The 14,351-nt window shown below is 44.3% G+C and overlaps 1 protein-coding gene across 3 annotated transcripts in view; it reads right to left on the bottom strand.

Annotated features, from left to right (window-relative positions):
- Positions 1–14,351, bottom strand: part of LOC147098705 (serine-rich coiled-coil domain-containing protein 2-like) — a 730,402-nt gene that overhangs the window by 708,215 nt on the left and 7,836 nt on the right. Inside the window, exon 1 of one of the 3 annotated variants that reach the window (XM_085970756.1) lies at positions 6,937–7,051. The exons of the other annotated variants lie outside the window; for them this stretch is intronic. The gene's annotated coding sequence lies outside the window, so the exon portion shown is untranslated. Of the gene's footprint in view, positions 1–6,936; positions 7,052–14,351 lie in introns of those variants that run through there. 3 annotated transcript variants of the gene reach the window in all.

Raw genomic sequence — 14,351 nt, 5'->3', positions numbered from 1 at the left:
ACTTAAGAAAAAAATCCATCTCCCCTTTTTTGGCATGAACTGTTTATTGAGGGCCAACATGCAAATACAGGCTCTTCATCTTGATAGAGGCAGTACCAGATCAAGACCAGAGTCGGGTGCACATAAAACTAAGATAAATACGCTTGAACCATGGTAACTAAATCAGCTGTGGAAAGAATGCAGTAAGCAGATTAAAAATGAACACAAAAATATACATCACTTACACTTATAGAATTTGCTCTAACTAATATTTTTCAATAACTTGGAGTTAATATCAATCTCTGACCTTTATTTGATCAGCGACAAGAGGCAATTTGATAGGTACTGCAGGCATAATGTCTGAACAAGAACAAAATTAAAATTAAATATTACAGAGCAGTTTGAAGAATTATGTCTAATCACAGGATACAGTACAATCACTAGCTTAATATCTCTGCTACATTATAAATCAGTATGGAGTGGCCAGGCGGTTTCTTTCATAGTCATGAAAGTACCTTCTAATTTGTATGTGAATGGAAGGTGAAGTTTTTAAAAGTGTGCAGTGTTTCAATAACAACCTAAAAGGAAAGAGGAATGAATACAGAACTTCACAACGAAAACAAAGGACAGCTCTCCAGCATATCACTCAAGTGTGCCAATGTAATGTACTGCAGACTGCATTCTAAGCCCTCACCCCCCATTCTCATCCAGCCAGTTTGGCAGCACGAAGCAGATGTAGTAAACCACAGTGTTCATGCACTGCCTTGGGATCAATTACAGAGCAGCCTCGAATACAGAGTGCTTGCCTTCTCCAGTTATAAAATATTGAGTGGCAAAAGGTCAGATGGCAGGAGAGAAATAAAATAATCTGGGGACAGGATTGTGACTAAGGTTGAAAAAGCCCTACGTGAAATGAACAAAAAACAAAATACTGCAGACGTTTAAAATCTGAAACAAACACAGAAAATTAGTTCCATTGAAGGGTCCCACACCCAAAAATGTCGACTTGTGTATTCTCAACAGATGCTGCCTGACCAGAGTGTTTCCAGCCATTGCTGTTTTTGCTTCCTAAGTAATATGATTTTGGGTAGTCTCAATCCAGTTCCTATTGACAATGGGCCCACATCACAAAACTACTCATAATAGGCAATCTTACTCAGGAAGGTCCCAAAATTACTGGTATGGAAAATGAAAAAATGTAATAGTTGTGCAGGAGGGGGGTCCTTGCGGGATTGGGGCGGACATATATTAGAGAAGACTGGAGTGAACTTCAATCTGCATCTGACCATGCTGTGCCTAACCGAGGAGTTCTTCATCCTGATACTGGGTGCCTGAAATGAAAGTGTTCCATTCCCCATCACTAGCATCTTTCACCTCATGATCAGCACAAAGCAATAATATTCATTTATTCGATTCATCAGTAGTATTAAGGATAGACTCCTTCGATGGCTCAGTGAGCTTATCCACTGAATAGCTGAGCCACACCAATCAGGAAGACCCCAGGTTTGTTCTTGAATGGTGTGCGCGCTGCTAGCTGATCTCAAGTAGGGCAGTGGTAGGAATTCTACACCTGGGGCAGGGAGAGGAAAGTTGTTCAGGGTTCCCACTCCCAATTGTTATCTAAAATATACACACGTGTGGACATCATGAGGGGACAGGACCAGGTTTGGCTTTAATGGCCCTCATGATAAAATAGCCCACTGACACGCACCCCGTCAAGACTCACACAGTAGAGCTTACCCAATGACCACGGAACTATATTCTAGGAAGCAATCAATGCCATGAAAAAAAAATAGGAATTATCAAATGTTTTTAACATCAACACGATAAGCATGTATTTATTTCCTTTTCTTTGTCATTTCAGTGGTGTACTTTACTGTGTGTAATGGATACAACATTGAAGGGACTACTTTGTATTGCGGATGTACATCCTTAGTTGCGAGCGTATATAACAGACGCGTATCGATTTGTATAGGCAGTGCCGAAGTTCCAGTTACCCAGTAAAGATCACTTGAAGTTACTCTCAGTCTCTGCTGCTTTATTATTTTATGTAGTTGCGTATAGCGGTACAAACACAACAAATTGGCATCGCATCCAGAGGACACCGAAATTTGGAAGAAAGGAGCGAGAAGGTAGAGAAAACGGAGCACGCTTGCTAAACTAGGCAGGGGATACGTAAGTCAAGAGAAAAGTGCACAGGACTTGCATGACGCTAGCTAACTAGTAAAGAAAGAAAAGTGGGTTTGGAAAAAAAATGGCAATGATTGGCACGATTGCAGCATTTGATAGCAGCATTGAAGACGGGGCAACTTACATTGAAAGAGTGGAGTTGTACTGTGAGGCTAACGGAGTGGAGGTAGAAAAGAAAGCCACTGTTTTCCTGAGTGTTATGGGTGCAAAGACATACGGGCTGCTACGTAGTTTATTAACCCCTGAAAAGCCAGCAAACAAAACATTCAAACAAATAGTGGACACACTCCAAGACCATTTAAGCCCCAAACCACTGCTCATAGCCGAAAGATTTAAATTCCATAAACGGAACCAGAGCAAAAATGAAAGCATTTCTGAATATTTGGCAAAGTTGCGCAAATTATCAGAACATTGCCAATTTGGAGTGGGCTTATCAGACGCATTGAGGGACAGATTTGTGCGTGGCATGCAAAGTGAAAGCACAGAAAAGAAGCTCCTGTCTGAAAAAGACCTCACATTGGAGAAGGCTCTGAGTTTTGCAATATCAATGGAAGCAGCAGCATGTGGCGCTTTAGAAATTCAACAAAAATCCCTGGAATATTCAACTAATAAAATGTCACTGAAACAAAAGAAGTGCTATCGCTGTGGCAAAATGTCACGACCACAATGACTGTTGGTTTAAAGATAAAGACTGCAGACAATGTGGCAGACGAGGGCACATTGAAAGAGTCTGCAAAGCAAATAAGAAGCCGAAAACTGATACAATAGAGTAACAAAAAGGTACATCAAGTGACTGAAAACAAGAAACCTTTCAAAGATAGATACAAGAAGGTACACCACGTGACTGGAGGCAGTTCAGATAAAGAAAAAAGTGACACAGACGCAGAGGAAGAGGATCTGGCTTGTCTAAAACTACACAGTGTGAAAGAAACAGGGGATCACAGAATAATATGGATTACTCCAGAAGTGGCAGGAGTTAGGCTGAAAATGGAGTTGGACACAGGCTCAGCTTTAACAGTAATCTCTGTGCATGACTACAAACGACTGTTTTCACACATACCGCTAAGGCCAACTAAAGTACTGTTAAAGACATACACAGGACAAAGAGTGTGCCCCAAAGGTAAAATAAAAGTGACATACAAAGAAAAAAAAATACCGCAATTGAACCTCTATGTAGTGGAAAATGGAGGACCGCCATTGCTGGGACGCGAATGGCTCAGGAAAATACAGTTGGATTGGCACACCATCCAAGCACTGTTTGTGTCAGCAAAGGAGGACAGCAATGCCACTCCTGAGAGATTGTCACAAATACTCTCTGACTCTCAGGAAATGTTCAAGAAGGGAATAGGAACACTTAAGGGCATGAAAGCAAAAATTAAGATTGAGGAGAACGCAAATCCAAAGTTCCACAAGGCCAGACCAGTGCCTTATGCAATTCGCCCTTCAGTAGCAGAGCTGGAGAACTTGGAGCAGTTAGGGGTCCTGTCCAAGGTGGATTGGAGTGAATGGGCCACACCTATAGTTCCAGTAATGAAGAAAACCTCCAGCACAAAACCAGGAAAGCCAAGAAAAGTGTGCATCTGCGGAGACTTTAAAGTGACTGTTAACCCAGTCCTCCACACAGTACAGTACCCATTGCCTCGCATTGAGGACATCGTTGCTTCCCTGTCAAGAGGGGAATGCTTCACAAAGATTGACTTGGCCCAGGCCTATCTCCAAATGGAAATTGATGATGCATCAAAGAAGTACCTGACAATAAATACACACAAAGGCCTTTACTAGTACAATCGGCTGGTATTCGGAATAGCATCAGCTCCTGCAATCTGGCAAAGGGCAATGGACCAAGTCCTGCAGGGGATCCCAGGTACTCTGTTATCTTGATGACATCATCATTACTGGCAAGAACGACAACGACCACCTTTCCAACCTTGAACAGGTGCTCATCAGGTTACGGGAGTATGGGCTCCGAGCGAACCGAGACAAGTGTGAGTTTTTCAAACAGGAAATCTCATACTGTGGACATGTGATTGACAAGGACGGTTTACACAAGTCTCCAGACAAGATTGAAGCTGTGATTAATGCACCAACACCTGAAAATGTGTCTCAGTTGAGACCATATCTTGGACTGGTGAACTACTATCACAAGTTCTTGCCCAACCTATCCAGTGTTACATCCACTAAATGCACTGCTACAGACAGGGTCACAATGGAAGTGGAATGACAGCTGTGAACAAGATTTTCAAGAGAGTAAAAGACTCATTACTTCAGAAGAGGTGCTAGCTCACTTTGACCCATCCTTACCTATTCGACTGGCATGTGGTGCTTCACCCCATGGCATTGGTGCCGTGTTGTCACATAAGTTCCCAGACGGCTCAGAAAGACCAATAGCCTTTGCCTCAAGGTCATTGACTACAGCTGAATGCAATTATGCACAGATTGACCGAGAAGCCCTCAGCCTTGTGTGGGGAGTCAAGAAATTCAACCACTACTTGTATGGTCAACAGTTTACACTGTTAACTGACCACCAGCCTCTCGTTTCAATCTTCAACCCAAGGAAGGGCGTTCCAGTGATGACGGCATAACGGCTGCAGCGATGGTCACTCTTCCTAGGGGCTCACCTGTATGACATTGAATACAAGGGGACCAAGCAACATAGCAACGCCGATGGTTTGTCACGTTTACCACTGCCGACCTCAGAGAGAACTACAACAGTTGACTCAGCAGAGGTATTTCAAACAACAATAGTTGAGCAGCTACCAGTGACAAACTCCCTCATTGAAAGAGAAACACGCAATTACCCTACATTGTCAAAAGTTTATGACATCACTGTGAAGGGATGGCCAGCGCATGGTGACTCATTGTTTCCAGCATTCTCAGCTAGGAGGGAGCAGTTATCAGTGTGTCGGGGAACACTGATGTGTGGCTCACGAGTTGTGATTCCTCCCAAGCTTCGTAACCGAGTGCTAGATGAACTGCATGAAGGCCACTTAGGTACGGTAAAGATGAAAAGCCTTGCCCGTGGATACGTGTGGTGGCCGGGAATTGACAAACAGATCGAGGACCTGACAAAGAGCTGCTCAGGATGTCAAAAGGTCCAGAACGCACCACCACAAGCCCCTCTCCATCCATGGGAATGGCCCTCATCACCATGGCAACGTGTGCACATCGACTTTGCTGGACCGTTCATGGACTCCATGTTCTTGATTGCAGTCGATGCACATTCCAAATGGCCCGAGGTCATTAAAATGAAATTAACCACATCTAAAAAGACCATTTCAGTTCTGAGGACCATGTTCGCTAGAAATGGCCTACCAGAACAAATCTGCACAGACAATGGACGACAATTTGTCTCTGACGAATTCCAAGGTTTCATGAGGAAAAATGGAATCAAGCACTACACATCTGCCCCGTACCATCCAGCTACAAATGGCTTGGCAGGAAGATTCATACAGACTTTCAAGAAGGCCATCAAAGCAATGTACAGCGAGAATCTACCACTGCAACACAAGATAGACAATTTCCTCTTTGCTTATCGGAACGCAGTAGACACAGCCACTAATCAGACTCCAGCGATGATGTTTCTGAACAGGAACCTGAGATCTCGCATGGACCTTCTTAAACCGAATGTACGTCGTGATGTAGAGAACAAACAGTTCAAACATTTGAATGCTAAGCCAACAAGAAGCTTCAGTGTGGGACAGTCAGTTCTTGCTCGTGATTTCCGGACGGAAAAGTGGCAACCAGAGACAATATCCACAAGAGAGGAACCACTGATGTATACAGTGGATGTGGGAGAAAACGTTTTGAGACGTCATGTGGACCAAATTCTGGATGTTCAGGTGAAAAACACGCCTATACCTCGCCCAGACTCACCTGACATGGAAACAGACACTCCTGATTCATCAGCATCAGCACCAGCCTCATCCACAGCTGAGAGCTCTACCTGTGCTGATAGCTCACCTGATGCAACTGTACCTGTACAGTCTCATTCCCCAAAGCAAGAGAGTCTGGAGAGACGTTACCCAGAGAGGCAGAGGAGGCCTCCCCAGAGATTTGACTTGTAAAAGGGCTGTTGACAAAATGAAATGTTATGTTGGAATTTGAATTTTGTTACTGTAAAGACAGGCTCTATGTTAATTATAGAAATTTTGCGTTAATATACTATTAAACTGAAGGGGGAGGAAGTGTAATGTGTACAACATTGAAGGGACTACTTTGTTTTGCGGATGTACATCCTTAGTTGCGAGCGTATATAACAGACGCGTATCGATTTGTACAGTCAGTGCCGAAGTTCCAGTTACCCAGTAAAGATCACATGAAGTTACTCTCAGTCTCTGCTGCTTTATTTTATCTAGTTGTGTATAGCGGTACAAACACAACACTGTGGAAAAAAGAACTGGTGCGTTGTTCCACATCATCCTTATATCATCACAAATCAGCGAGGAGAGGAGCATTACTGATATATAATTAGGCCTGCCTGCAGTATACATCATCCTACATTAATCTTCCAACCTTGATGACACCACTAACAATACATCATGTTTTTAAAATCAAAGAATTTGATTAGCATTGAATTTATACAAACATATGTACTCACATTGAAATTTTAATCACATTCTCGTGTACAAAAAAAACTGAAGCACACTCTGTCTCAATAGCTCATGCTCAAACTTCTAAAAATATGGGGAAAATTGATTTACTGCATCTTATTCGACTATTTAATGCACATTCCCTACAAGCCCAATGTTCAATGAAATATGAACTTACTTGGTAGTAAAATGGTGTGAAAGCCAAGTGTGGTAGAAGGTTTGATACATGCCACGCCTGGCTCAACCTTCCATCACAGTTCTACGTTACAATAGTGTGGTCCAGAGACTAAAAATATATAAATTACAATACAGTAGATTACCATCACAAACACATCAAGCACATATTACACAAATATGATTTGTTTCGATACAACAGCTCAGCACACCAACTTGCATATCTGTAGCATTTCTTAGGCAAGATGATGTCTTAAAGAATTTCACATTGAGGAAAAACAGTGGATGAAAACAGAGAGGGCAAAGCGGGAGAGGAGTGCAAGGCAGTCAAAGAGAAGATTGCAAGGTTTTTTTTTTGAAGGCAGGGCTCTACTGAAGTGGAAGAAAATAAGCAAAAACTTCCAGAGGACTGAACAACTAGCCACAGATAATGGAGCAGGAAACAAGATGCAGTCCAGTGTTGGAGCAGCAATTGATGCTTGCCGGAACACAAAGTTGGAAGTGATCAAGATAGGGTGGAATAAAGCCAGCGAAGGATTTGAACATGGGAACAAGAATTTTAAAGTCAACTTGCTGCGGCATGGGGAGTCTGTGAAGCTTGGAGAGGACCCTATTGTGAACAAAGTGCAGGATAAGATATGGGCTACAGTGTTTTGAATCAGTTGTAACTTGTGGAAGATTGAAGCGGAGAGGCTGGTTACAGGACATTACAGAAGCATAGAAGTACGAGGATGGACAAGGGTTTCAATGTGGAGGTTGGCTATGCAAAAGTAGTAAAAAAGTGGTCTTAGTGACATGAATTTGGGAAGGATTCTGAGCTCATACTTGGATAGCACGCCAATCTTCCGCACCCCCCCTTACTTAGTATAGTGGCAGTCAGGGAGGATGATGGAGTCAAGGCTAAGGGTATGTAGGTGTTCATGCACTGAAGAGGTTGGCTTTGATTTTGCTGGCGTCAAGCTAGAAGAATTTTTGGCTTATCCAGGTCTTGATGTTGGATACCAATTGAAAAGTTTAGCAACAGCCTTTAGATTGATGGAGTAGGCAGACAGCTGGAGCTGGGTGTTGCCAGCATATATGTGGAAGCTGATCCTGTGCTTCTAGACGAAGTCTCATGGCTTCAGGTCAAGCATGGGCAAGGAAACCTCCTGCTGATTACCACCTACCGCCCTCCCTCAGCTGATGAATCAGTACTCCTCCATGTTGAACAACACTTGGAAGAAGCACGGAGTGTAACAAGGGCACAGAATGTGCTCTGGGTGGGGGACATCAATGTCCATCACCAAGAGTGGCTCGGTAGCACCACTACTGACCAAGCTGGTCGCGTCCTGAAGGACATAACTGCCAGTCTGGGCCTGCGACAGGTGGTGAGAGAACCAACACAAGGGAAAAACCTACTTGACCTCGTCCTCACCAATCTACCTGTCACAGATGCATCTGTCCATGACAGCATTGGTAGCAGTGACCACCACACACTCACTGTGGAGACGAAGTCCCGTCTTCACACTGAGGACACCCTCCATCGTGTTGTGTGGCACTACCACCGTGCTAAAGGGGATAGAGTCAGAACAGATCTAGCAGCTCAAAACTGGGCAACTCTGCCTACTCCTGAGGTCCCCACCATCACAGAAGCCAGTCTTCAGCCAATTCGATTCACTCCACGTGATATCAAGATACAGCAAAGGCTATGGGCCCTGACAACATCCCGGTTATTGCGCTAAAGACTTGTGCTTCAGAACTAGCCGCGTCTCTAGCCAAGCTGTTCCAGTACAGCTACAACACTGGCATCTACCAGACAATGTGGAAAACTACCCTGGTATGTCCTGTCCACCAAAAGTAAGACAAATGCAACCCAACCAATTACCATCAGTCTACTCTCAATCATCAGCAAAGTGACGGAAGGAATCATCGACAGTGCTGTCAAGCGCCACTTACTCACCAATAACCTGCTCACTGATGCCCAGTTTGGGTTCCGCCAAGACCACTCAGCTCCCGACCTCATTACAGCCTTGGTCCAAACATGAACAAAGGAGCTGAATTCCAGAGATGATGCAAGAGTGACTGCCCTTGACATCAAGGCAGTATTTGAGCGAGTGTGGCATCAAGCAGCCCTAGTAAAACTGAAGTCAATGGAAATCAGGGGGAAAACGCTCCACTGGCTGGAGTCATACCTAGCACAAAGGAAGATGGTTGTGGTGGTTGAAGGTCAATCATAACAGCCCCAGGACATCGCTGCAGGAGTTCCTCAGGGCAGTGTCCTAGGCCCAACCATCTTCAGTTGCTTCATCAATGACCTTCCCTCCATAATGTCAGAAATGGGGATGTTCGCTGATGACTGCAGTGTTCAGCGCCATTCACAACTCCTCAGATAATGAAGCAGTCCATGCCCGCATGCAACAAGACCTGGACGACGTTCAAGTTGGGCTGGTAAGTGGCAGGTAATATTCGCTCCACAGAAGTGCCAGGCAATGACTATCTCCAACAAGCGAGAGTCTAACCACCTCCCCTTGACATTCAACGGCATTACCATTGCCGAATCCCCCACCATCAACATCCTGGGGCTCACCATTGACCAGAAACTTAACTGGACCAGCAACATAAATACTGTGGCAACAAGAGCAGGTCAGAGGCTAGGTATTCTGCAGAGAGTGTCTCACCTCCTGACTCCCCAAAGCCTTTCCACCATCTACAAGGCACAAGTAAGGAGTGTGATGGAATATTCTCCACTTGCCTGGGTGAGTGCAGCTGCAACAACTCAAGAAGCTCGACACCATCCAGGACAAAGTAGCCTGCTTGATTGGCACCCCATCCACCACCTTAAACATTCACTCCCTCCACCACCGGGGTACCGTGGCTGCAGTCTGTACCATCTACAAGATACACTGCAGCAACTCGCCAAGGCTTCTTCGGCAGCATCTGCCAAACCCGCGACCTCTACCATCTAGAAGGACAAGGGCAGCAGGCACACGGGAACACCACCACCTCCAAGTTCCCCTCCAGGTCACACACCATCCTGACTTGGAAATATATCATCAATCCTTCATCGTCACTGGCTCAAAATCCTGGAACTCCCTACCTAACTAACAGCACTGTGGGATTACCTTCACCACACAGACTGCAGCGGTTCAAGAAGGCAGCTCACCACCACCTTCTCAAGGGCAATTCAGGATGGGCAATAAATGCTGGCCTTGCCAGTGACGCCCACATCCCATAAACGAATAAAAAAAAATAAAAAAGAATCAGGAAAGAACAGCACCATTGAGGTGGAGAGATATTGAGGACATATAATGAAAGGCAGAGGTTTGGTCAGAGTTGTACAGGATGTAATTTTGTACTTCTATGCCTTTGGGCACAGTTTAGAGTGAGGACCAGTATACAGACCTGGATACTAGCAGTTTGTACATTAATGCCACACTAACACTTCCTTAGGCAACAATCCAGATTAAGTATTTGAATCTGTATTGGAAGTTTGAAGAGTTATCCAATTTGCACTGCAGCTTTTCAGTGGGCTATTTTCGCAGATTTATTAATTTTTTTAGACGTGTGTGGGGTTTCTGATCCCTATTCATGCATATTCCAAATCCTATTGAATGATATTATCCCCCTTGGCTAGGGTACAGAGACAAGAAACCAAGATAGCTCCAGGTATGAGAAACCTGCATTACAAATAAAGGTTACAGAAATTTAAATAATGATCTTTGAAGAAAACTTCAACGTACCTAACAGTAGGAAAACAGCAGGAAGTGTAGATCCCCGTCCTGTAATTTATATTCCAGCCAATCCCCCACAGGCCTTTGCCAAACCCTTCAGTTGTAAGAAACCCAGGAGCAACTGATGGCCAGGGCCAGCCCAGCAACTTTCTATACCAAGTATTTCCCCAAACCAAAGGCAAAAGGGCCACAACACCTTTCTGCTTGATCCAAACCTTCGGTCATCATTTGAATCTATCCCTGCAAATGAGTAGTGCCATTCAAATGTACAAACAAAGCATTCATTATATGTATCCACAAGTGCCACGCAATGCAACCTGTAATGGACCATGACCCGAGAAAGCATGTTCTTCTGTTTCAGACACTACAGTGCCAATATTGTACTGTAGAAACAAAGCTGCTTCCACTTACCAAATCAATAACCTAATCAGAACCCAATTGCCTGACTCCATCCAACAGGGGTGTTTCATTCTTGTTCAGCAGTTTCCGCTTCCCTCTTACAAGTGATAAACCCGATTCTGGTAGAGAGGTCTACCAGCTGTTTATCATGTACAAGCAGTCGAACACAAAACACATTCTGTTTAGCACATTAAGTAATACAATTTCCTTTGATTATCTGAACTATGTACAGTATGCTTTATACACGTGTTTCATCTAACAATAGGGCTGCCTGCTAGCATAGAGTTTTGGTGCACTACCCTGCTGAGAAAGCTTCTCATTTCAGTAGCTGCCTGCAGAACAAACGGCAGAAATCAGATATGTTCCGAGGGGAGAGAGAATGGGGGAGAAAAGTCAACTTAAGCTGCTCTCAACCACATCCTGACAGTTGGTTGAAAAAGCCACACTGGTAAAACCCATCAAGAGTGCTCCGCTCTCCAAATCAGAGAAAGGTGAATTCCAAACTAAAATTAACTGAGCCTGCTGGCAGTTCATGTAGATTGAGGTGCCTCGACAGGGATAGAAACATAGAAAAATAGGAGCAGGAGTAGGCCATTCGGCCCTTCGAGCCTGCTCCGCCATTCAATACGATCATGGCTGATCCTCTATCTCAATACCATATTCCCACTCTCTCCCCATATGATGATTTGCCAGTTCTCAGTTATGCCAGTGAATAGAGAACCATTTCACAGTGAAGAAGCAAAGGAGGGAGGCATTTAAAGCACTTGACTGGCACACAAGCCCTCTCCTATTAGACTACAAGTTCCTCACCTCTCAAGGTAGATTTTAATCCATTAATTCAATTTAGTCCATGCTCATTTTGCTGTGTGTAAAGTCAATTTGGATGAGTTTAAAAACAAAATCGACTGACAGGGAAACATTTTTTAGAAATAACTTGAGAAGGGGAATTAAGAAAATTCAAAATGACTCTCTTGCACCTGCAAGGGCACGAGTATAAATAACGTTTTAGCCTTATTCACGAGGCTTATAAGCAAGGCAATGTTCTATAATATGTTACAATTGCTGGTTTGTAAACACTGCTATTGCCTGTGGGAACAGTTCATACAAGTTTCAAAAACATTCAGCCAACTTTTGTGCAGTACAGGTATAATCAATAAGCACCAAGATTTATGGAAGCTCCTCAGATCAAAGAATTCTTTACTTTATCTGGTTTAAGAGGGAGATAGGTACTTACTCGGAAAGTAAGGATATGGAAAATAGCAGAGAATTGAGATTTAAATAATTGAACTGCTGTGGCCAACAAAATAGCAGAGTAGGCTCAATAATGCTACTCTAATTCCAGTGTATCAATAGTTTTATTTTAATAATGGCCCATATTTTGCGTTGATAATAACAGTGAGACTAACAGCGCTCACCGTTATTACGGAATAAATCGGACAGCAACTTCCAGAGTCTGCACATGCGCATTTAAACGTGGAAATCGGGAAGTTGCTGTCAGAGATACCCCACTCCGCCACAGGCTGCGCTGTAACAGTCCTCGTCGATAGACTCGGCTTTCAAATCAATGTAATGGCCTGAAATTGCGGTGCTTACCTACTAAACGCGCCTGAAAAAGTAAGGGCTGGTGCATTCAGGAGTAATGTGAATTTTTAACACCGTGATAGGTGATAATTACTGTCAAACAACCTCACTGGCCCTGAAAATTTAATTTTAAAAGTGTGGAGTCTCATTCCTTTAGAATTTACTTAGCGTTGGAGATTTTAAAAAATGTTTTTTTTACTTTTTCTGTCTCTTATTTCTCTCTCTTAATCCCATCTTTCTTTCGCTTTCTGTACAGGATTTAAATCTAATTTATACTTCCTGGTTTAGGCTCTGCGTCTCTCAGTGATGATTCTTCAATATGATTGATTGAAGAGCCTCGCTTTTTCTTGCTCTGTTCCCAGACGCCACAGACCCTCTGCAAAGGGCGCCGTATTGCACCAGACGCCCGATGACAGCAAGTCTACGCTGAAAAGCCTGCGAAAATTCTGTGGGCAGCTGTCAGCGTAGTGAACGGCGAGCTCCATTCCTTCACCGCTGGCCGCAAAATCAGGGCCAGTGTGTTCAGAATTTGTTACTAACTGAACATTACAAGTCATCCAATAGTGACCCAATTACCTGAAGTATCCTCGTGAAGCACTCTGCAGTGTTCTGGGTCAACACAGCTTTCTTTTTCCGCAGGCCAGACATGATGCATAGTACTGTACAGTTCTTTTTAAAAACATGTTAAATTACAAATGGGTAAGCAGCCTCACAAGAGGGGAGTGCTTCAGCCCCGGGGGAGGGGAGCATCGATTCCTATTGGTTGAGCATCGAGCAGCAGTGAAGCCCGAGATAATTGGAGTCACTTCTGCTTGGCATTCTGACTAATTTTTTTTGGAGTGGCAATCCAAACTAGGAAAATAAAAACGCAAAATTACTGCACCACAGAAAACTCGGAGAACATCCAAAACATTCCAACACTGCCAGTTCCCAAGCTCAGGAGATACCATCGAGAGGCGAGACACGGGTAGCGAAAGAAAAAAGAATCAGAGTGCAACGAACCCTGGGTCACATTCATTCACAAAAGCCGATGCTGAGACTAGCCCAAACCTGTGAGCAGGTTACCTGTGTCAATAGCCAGAGACGATGCGTGATGCAGGGCACTCAATTGGTTAAAAATATTAAAAATTAATTTTATGCAATTATACTGTAACCATTTCCCTCCACACCGCCATTCAGAAGTAATTTAGTACAGCATGTGAACCATTGGCAGGATAGGCACACCAACATCAGTGTTCTCGCTCAGGTCAACATCCCCAGCATCGAAGCTTTGACCACGCTCGATCAGCTCCGATGGACAGGTCACATCGTCCGCATGCCCGATATGAGACTCCCAAAACAAGTGCTCTACTCTGAGCTCCGACACGGCGAGAGCCCCAGGTGGGCAGAGGAAACGCTTCAAGGACACCCTCAAAGCCTCCTTGAAAAAGTGCAACATCCCCAGACACCTGAGAATCCCTGGCCCAAGACCGCACAAAGTGGAGGAGAAGCATCCGGGAAGGCGCCGAACACCGAGTCTCTTCGCTGGGAGCAAGCGGAAGCCGAGCGCAAGCAGCACACATCAACCCAAGCACCCCACCCACCCCTTCAACCACCGTCTGCCCCACCTGTGACAGAGACTGTAGGTCCCGCATTGGACTCAGTCACCTGCGAACTCATATTTAATGTGGAAGCAAGTCATCCTCGGTTCCGAGGGACTGCCTAAGAAGGAGAAGTACAGCATGTGTCT

This window comes from Somniosus microcephalus, chromosome 29 (genome assembly GCF_052327205.1).
Source record: "Somniosus microcephalus isolate GS21.2 chromosome 29, FLI_Smic_1.0, whole genome shotgun sequence".
NCBI classification, from domain to species: Eukaryota; Metazoa; Chordata; class Chondrichthyes; order Squaliformes; family Somniosidae; genus Somniosus; species Somniosus microcephalus.
The sequence above is the reverse complement of the archived record's forward strand: the minus strand, read 5'-3'. Positions and strand labels throughout refer to the sequence as shown.